Below are 8,257 nucleotides of genomic sequence, written 5' to 3'. Positions count from 1 at the left end.
ATACACGGGTAGAACTTTATAACGGTAGTCATATAAAAAATAATAATCAAACCACCCGCTACGGCCCTGCGTCAGTGCCTACGCTAGCTCGCGGGTACTACATTACTTACAGTATGTTCCGAAATGATAATAAGGAAAAAATCAATTTATTTTGGTGAATTTTTTTTTTGTGTCCTTTTTTATGATTACATTACCAACAATATCAACGAATTATTAATTTGTAAAAGGATATAAAATCGTCACAAATATCGCAATTATTACAAGTCAACCACCGTCTTTTTTTTCTGTCAGTCTATTTATTGCAGCTAATTTACGAAACACCTCGACAAATGTTGCATGGGCTATCACGAGTAGTAGCCAAATTAAAAAAGTATCTGATAGTCAAACCACGTTTGCTAAGACGCGGGCGGCAGCTAGTTGATGTAATAAACTTCACAACAATGGATGCTGTGAGCTGATATAGAACTGAATTGTAAATTTCGATTCATCCTTTAACCGGGGGTGTAACTCAGTGGTAGAGTGTCTGCTTCGCATGCTGAAAGTCCTGGGTTCAAATCCCAGCACCTCCAAAATGTAACTCTGTTTTTTACGTTTTTTTTATAAAAGCTATTTAAATATAATTCGTTTGCTATAATTTGTTCTTTTAACATACAATAATTTATGATTTCTTGCTTATTTACAAATATATTTTCATTATGAATTGTTTGTCCTTTCGAACATAGCATACCAAATTTATATAATAATAATAAATAATATAATATGGTTATATAGATAAATAAACACACTTTTTTAAAAAAAATTTAAACAGACTACATAGGGGTGGGCTGGGTGTAGCAATAAGCTATTTATAAACCAAACAATTTTAATAACAATTAAAAAGCTATTAATAAATCACACCAATCAAAATCACTTTATTCATATAAGTTAAGGAAATGACACTGATGAATGTCGAAAGTTTTCTTTTTACATTTACCAGTACTTTGGAAAAGTTTGAGCTTTAATGAGAAGAACTCGTAATGATAAGCACTCGTTTCAAACAATATTTACAACTTCATTGTGTTGCAAATAATTTCAATAACAATCTATGTAAAGTGATTTAACAAAAATACTCAAACGTCAAATAGTCAACGCCTTACAAAAGTGTAAATATAAGTACTAAAAGAGTAAATAAAAGAGTAAGTCAAAAAAGTAATAATACTAGTAAAGAGTAAATAAAAGAGTAAGTCAAAAAAGTAAATATAAATTAATACATAAAGACAAGAGTTATTGAGTACAGTAGATGAATCAAACCACACATACTGTAAATAAATAAACGTATTATGAGAGCACTTCATTAGCAATTATAAAATTAACATTTAAATATTAAAATCATATAAACAAAATAACCAATTATTCTTAATAACCATTCAGTAATAGTTTTTGCCAAGCGCCATCATCCATACAATGCTTCACAGGCCTGTATGGTCTGCTGATAATAAACACATCTTACTATTATTTTTATTTAAATAATTGTTCGTCACTTAATTTCATTTGTAAAAGTAAATTAATAAATAAAATAATAAAGTGTTCATTATATAGCCATGACACAATAATTGTGGTGATTCGAATCAATAGAGCGAATAAAAGACACGTGCCCGGTGCCCGGAATCTGTCGTGAAATATTTAATAAAGTTGATTGACACACACCTGGCTTCATATCATAAACTTACACTTTACTCGTATAAGACTAGACAAGACTAGACTGATTAATAAACTGCCACGTGACTTGACCGACTCGTTGACTGATACAAATTTAAAAAAATTCTTTTTAAGACTTGACTGACCACCGATCAACTTATCGTGCTTAACTATTAATTGTATCAAGTACTTTTACTTTTATTTGTAAAATTATAATGTATAGCTAAGTTTCAAACGATTGTGAACTATTTTTTCTTTTATTAATTTAACTCTGTTGGTGTAGACTTAATTTTTTAAGGTTTTTATTGCTTTGAAACCGCAATGTAAAATTTGTTTTTTATTAATAAATATATAAAAAAAGCGTAAAGATAAAGAAGCGTGCTAAAGAGAAAACCATCTCTAACGGAGATACAGCTAGATTTATATCTTAAGGTAAGTAAGTTTATTGTTACTATAACTTTATACGTAAGTTTGAATCCCTACTCTGTGCTATAACTGATTTTGATTGACAATCCGTAAACAGTCAGCTACGCTCGGCAATAGCTTCTTATTATTTTGAACATGGTGGCAGGATGATCCTGTTGCCGGAGACTCGATTTCAAATTCTTAAAAGTTATTGTGTGTATATATATGTATGGATATATACATATTTATTTATTTATAATCGCTTATAAAATGCTCACAGAATACCTTTATTTATTTATGGTGTATGTGGATGATGCAGCTACTGTACTCAATAACTGTTGTATTAATTTACATTTACATTTTTGACTTACTCGTGTAAGAAATTGACTATTCGATGTTTGAGTGTGTCTGTTGCATCATTTTACATTTAACATATTATATTGTAATTTGAAATTATTTGTAAATCGATGTACCTAAATGTAAATCTTGATATAAAAGAGTGGCAATGAGTTTCTTGCTACTTCTTCTCATTAGCTCAACCCTATACGAAGTAGCGGTAGATACAATAAGAAAAATATTTTATTTTATTTATTTTTTTGACATTCATAAGTGTAATTTCCGTGACCTACGTGAATAAACTGATTTTGATTTGATTTGATTTGATATATAAACCACTATGATGGGTCACTAACCTATAAAGCTATAGCCCAGTGGTTAGTGACCCTGCCTACTGAGGTAGGAGGTCCCCGGTTCGGATCCCGGTAGGTGCAATCATTTATATGATGAATATGAATGGTTGTTTCCGAGTCATGGATGTTTATATGTATTTGTGTATGTTTAAGTAAGTATTATGTATTAAATATATCGTTTTCTTGTTCCCGTAGTATACAGGCTATGCCTAGTTTGAGGCAAGATAATTTGTGTAAAAGTGTGTCAATATTTCTAGCTAACGCAGACATTGACACATCAAAATTGATAATTGGGCTGTCAGATCGTCTATAAATTAGTATATTCTAATTGTATGCTCCAGACAGATAGATAGATATTCTAACTTTTTGTTTTCTGTACACGTTTTGAGCTTTATTTAAGTGTACAAATTATCAATTATTTTATTATGTTAACCCACTATATAATTATATACGTCTAGATAGAAAACAGGCCAGGTTTATTACTTTAGGGTGACGTGCATGACTAGCTACGTTTGACACTCGCGATTTGTATGTCATTTTGTGTTAGTGTGCGTGATTTGCTCAAAATAGAGGTTAATTTTCAACCTCAATTTTTGTCGACGTTTTCACAGCTGTCACAGTCTATCTAGGCATATAAATGATATAAGGCTAAAGTTATTAAAAAAGAGGAAAAATACATAGTCTTCTGGTAATAATGTTCATTGGTAGCATTGAATTGATAAAGGAGTTTCATATCACTTCCGTACTCATTGTATATCACGTAATTCACAATAAAGCAACCGATGCTCATACAAAATGAAAAGCCATCAGGAATCAATGGACACCACTAATGAATACTTGATGGATTTGACTCAAATGTCAGACTAAATGGAATATCAAACGAAGTAGTGCTGCCATATATATAGAGGTTATATAGCCATCTAATATATAAAATTCTCGTTTAGTGAAACCGTATTAGTTGGAGTTCTGTTGGACCGTTTTTTCTCCGACTTACATTGCAAACCCGACGAAAAACTCTTTTCATTTTCCGGATTAATGTGGCTTTCTATTGGTAACAGACTTTTCAAAATTGCTTCAGTGGATTCAGAGATCCCCACAAACTAACTAACTTTGCCTCTTTATAATATTTGTACAGATAAATCTGACTCCTTTCCTGGGTTTTCAGTATTTAACACGCAAACCTTATTCAATTTCTAAATTAAAACGTAAACTGCCGATCACATTGAGAATATAAAGCTTATGAGAAGACTACGAAAAAAATTATTATAATAGTTTTATTATATATTTATAAATAATAAATGCTTGTGGCGATGACGTGAGACGGATCGTTCCCTTCCCTAAGATACATATTGTTATCAAAATGATTGGAAAACGATGAATATGTAAATGTTGATTTAAAAGAGTGACAATGAGTGTCTTGCTACTTCTTCTCATTACCTCAACCCTTAACGAGGTTGCGGTAAATTCAATAAGAAGAAAAAATTTTTTGGACATTCAGAAGTGTCATTTCCGTGGCCTACATGAAAAAAGTGATTTTGATTTGATTTGTTTTGAATACAAATATGCAACACAATGAGGGAGAAAGCGGAATATATTCGAATTAAATTTAATTACTTGACATTTTTTAACTTAAATACACCAGTAAAAAAAATCCATTGCGGTTTATCCGTTTCTTAAGTTAGCATGCACATATCACAGAGAAACAGACAAGTATCGAAAAAAATATATCATTGGACCTAGGCCACATAAGTACTACGTAACTTTTTTAAATATTTAATGTATCGACAGCATGCTTACGGTTTTATTATTTGTAGATTTTTGAGGTACAATACCTACTATAAGATAAATAACCAAAAGTGGACTAAGAAATAATGAATTGGAATCCTCGAGACAGGAAGAGAAGCAGGAGTAGACCCTTAAGGATGGAGGATGGAGGAATTGCGCCCAAGATAGCCGCCAGGGGTGCTTTCTGGAGGAGTTCTATGTCCCTATGGACATTCTGACACGTGGATTTTTTGGGGACATTCTTTTTTTTTTATGGAATAGGAGGACAAACGAGCGTACTGGTCACCTGGTGTTAAGTGATCACCGCCGCGCACATTCTCTTGCAACACCAGAGGAATCACAAGAGCGTTGCCGGCCTTTAAGGAAGGTGTACGCGCTTTTTTTGAAGGTACCCATGTCGTATTGTCCCGGAAACACCGCACAAGGAAGCTCATTCCATAGCTTTGTAGTACGTGGAAGAAAGCTCCTTGAAAACCGCACTGTGGAGGACCGCCACACATTCAGATGGTGAGGATGATATCCTAACTTGTGGCGTGTCGTGCGAAGGTGGAATTCGGTGGCAGGAATCAGGTTAAACAGCTCTTCGGAACACTCCCCTTGATAAATGCGGTAGAAGACACACAATGAAGCGACGTCTCTACGCAACGCCAAGTGATCCAGCCGTTCAAAGAGCACTGGGACCCCGGCAATTCGAGCTGCTCTGCGTTGCACGCGGTCAAATGGATCGAGCTTATACTGGGGTGCGCCAGACCAGAGATGACAGCAATACTCCATGTGTGGCCGGACCTGCGCTTTGTAGAGCGCTAGTATGTTTCTAGCGCTTGAAGTATTGACGTGCTCTATTAATGACGCCCAGTTTCTTTGAAGCCAATTTGGCTTTGCCTTCCAGATGACCACGAAATTAGCAATCGCTCGAGATTTTGAGACCCAGTATTCCGATACTAGGCGAGACTTTGAGGGAAGTGTTATCGAAGAGCGATGAGACGACAAATGGGGTTTTTTTTAGTGGTAAACGCGCAAACTTGAGTCTTCTGTGGGTTAAATTGGACAAGGTTCAATTTTCCCAATTCCGAGACCTTCTCAAGAGAGGACTCGATAGAAGACACAAGTTTCTCCCGGCACTGGTCGACGATTTCCCGAGAGAGACCTGCATGGCCCGTGTATACGGCATCACCAGTGCTGTCATCCGCATAGCAATGAATGTTGGAGGTATCCAACATATCATTGATATGCAGAAGAAATAGCGTGGGAGACAGCACACAGCCTTGGGGCACTCCAGCATTCACGGGCTTCGGGTTCGAGCAATATCCGTCGACAACGACCTGTATGCTGCGCCCAGTGAGGAAGCTGGAGGTCCACTTGCACAAGCTCTCGGGAAGCCCAAATGATGGAAGTTTGGAGAGGAGCGCCTTGTGCCATACAAGATCAAAGGCCTTCGCTATATCCAGGCTAACTGCCAGGCCTTCCTCCTTGCTTTCAATAGCCGCAGCCCATCTATGTGTTAGGTATACCAGAAGATCACCTGCCGACCGACCATGGCGAAACCCGTATTGTCGGTCGTTGATCAACTGGTGACCCTCTAGGTATACCAAGAGCTGACGGCTAATTATGCTCTCCTTGATTTTGGAGAGCAGGGAGGTAATAGCAATAGGCCTGTAGTTTGCCGGATCCGTACTGTCTCCTTTTTTTGGATCGGATGGACAAGGGCTGACTTCCATGAGTCAGGGACTACGCCTTTAGAATAAGAGTACCGGAATAAACGCGTTAGCACCGGCGTCAACTCAGGGGCACACGTTCTAAGCACGATTGGAGAAATGCCATCCGGTCCGCTCGACTTCCTGACGTCCAACGAAAATAGAGCTCGCCTAACAGTTTTCTGTCTGAACTGTACTTCAGGCATAGAGCTCTGACACCGCGGGATGGTCGGCGGTGTTTTTCCGTTGTCGTCAAGAGTCGAGTTGGAGGCGAAAAGAGTGCACAAGCGATCGGCTTTCTCTTTTGCCGTATGGGCCAGGGTGTCATTCCTCATGTGCAACGGCGGAATGGACGGGTGGCTGAAGTTACCAAGAGCAGCTTTCGACAACGACCAGAACTTGCGTGTTCCGGTCGGGTAACTGGAAAGCTGCTCGCCGATTTTGACGACGTGTTTTGACTTTGCACGGGCCATTTGCCGCTTAAAAAATCTGGAGGCACGGTTGTATTTCCTCTTAAGAACTATGCAGTTCGGATCCTTTGTGCCCAGCGCCGCAACCCAAGCTCGATACGCCTGTTTTTTGCAGTCTGATGCTGCTTTAACTGACGCATCGAACCAGGGCTGTGATTCTGGTTTAAATGTAAAGTCACTGAAAGTTGTCAAAAGGTGGTTTTTGTTTTATTTTATAGCTACTGTAATGTAATTTATGTAAGTACAGATATCCTTGACGATCGAAAGGTTTGTGAAAGATAAACGATCGCAGACTCAGGACCGGTGGAAATTGAGTCGCGAAGTAATTTCCGCAATCCGAATATAACTCTATGTACCAGCGAGCACACTGTACGACATGGCTATAAAATATAATACTTTTTTATGAAAATACGGGACTAGACGAGCAGTAATTGATACGCCCTGCCCATTACAATGCACTGCCGCTCAAGATTCTGGAAGAGCTCAAAAATTCTAAGGTTTTACTAGAAAAAACGCAGTAATTGAAGTTAAATAAAATTATATAAAATTGACTTTGCTTTTCACCAAAGATAATTTCACTCAATTGATTAATATTATCACCCTAGATAATTTATACATCTAGATAGAACCTCTCGCTGCTAGACAATTGATGAAAACAGGCAAGGTTTATTACTTTAGTGTGCGTGAATGGCTACGTTTTACACTCGCGAATTGTATGTCACTTTGTGTTAGTGTGAAGGTAATAGAGGCTAACTGTGAACCTCAATTTGGACGTCACAGCTGTCACAGTCTATGTAGACGTATAATCAAAGATTATCACAAGTTTAAAAATGTTATAGGCGCTTACGTTTATTGCTTTTCGACAATTTTTTAAGTATGGGTTGAAAGGTATTTATTATTATTACCATTCTATTAAGCCACGCCCATGAAATTTTAATTAATTTGGAATATTTTCCTATTATTCATAAATAGTGCAATCGAAGTATCTAAAAAGATGATCTCGCTCTGTTCCCAATGACAACTTCACGTACTCACTACACAGCTGTCAATTTCTCCCTCCAGCGGTGTGACATTGTTAGCATGATTGACAGCTAATAAGCACAGATTTCCCGTGGGCCCAGCCCCCTGCAGATTGGAATCCAAAGTAATCTATGGCGATTCCTTCACAACTTTTCTACACCTTATTTATTTGATCATCCTGTATAAATATCTTAGACAGATTCACTCATAATAACGCGTAAATATTCGAATGCTTAATTAGTGCACATAGTGTAGTATAATTGTATACCCCTGAAATTCCCCGTCCATTAAATGTCTCCTCTCCCTAGTTTTCAATCCCATTGTAAATATTTTGTGTAATCATATTATTAAAACAAATAAGATTAATTTGTAAATATTACTGAGTAGGTACATATATTTTATAATGTAAGTAATTTTTATCTGTGTTTGGCATTTATAAACTAACAGGTATGTATATTTGTATCAGGTATTACAAGAAGATAATAATAATAATAATGGCATACTTTATACACAAATT

General features: G+C 36.6%; 1 non-coding gene across 1 annotated transcript; it reads left to right on the top strand.

The window, feature by feature from the left end:
• The first annotated feature begins 497 nt into the window (after positions 1–497).
• On the top strand, positions 498–569 carry Trnaa-cgc (transfer RNA alanine (anticodon CGC)). The gene has a single exon. It is a non-coding gene; the product is annotated as a tRNA-Ala (tRNA).
• The last annotated feature ends 7,688 nt before the right edge of the window (positions 570–8,257 follow it).

Source organism: Leptidea sinapis, chromosome 16 (assembly GCF_905404315.1).
Source record: "Leptidea sinapis chromosome 16, ilLepSina1.1, whole genome shotgun sequence".
Lineage (NCBI taxonomy): Eukaryota > Metazoa > Arthropoda > Insecta > Lepidoptera > Pieridae > Leptidea > Leptidea sinapis.
This window is presented reverse-complemented; position numbering and strand designations above follow the sequence as displayed.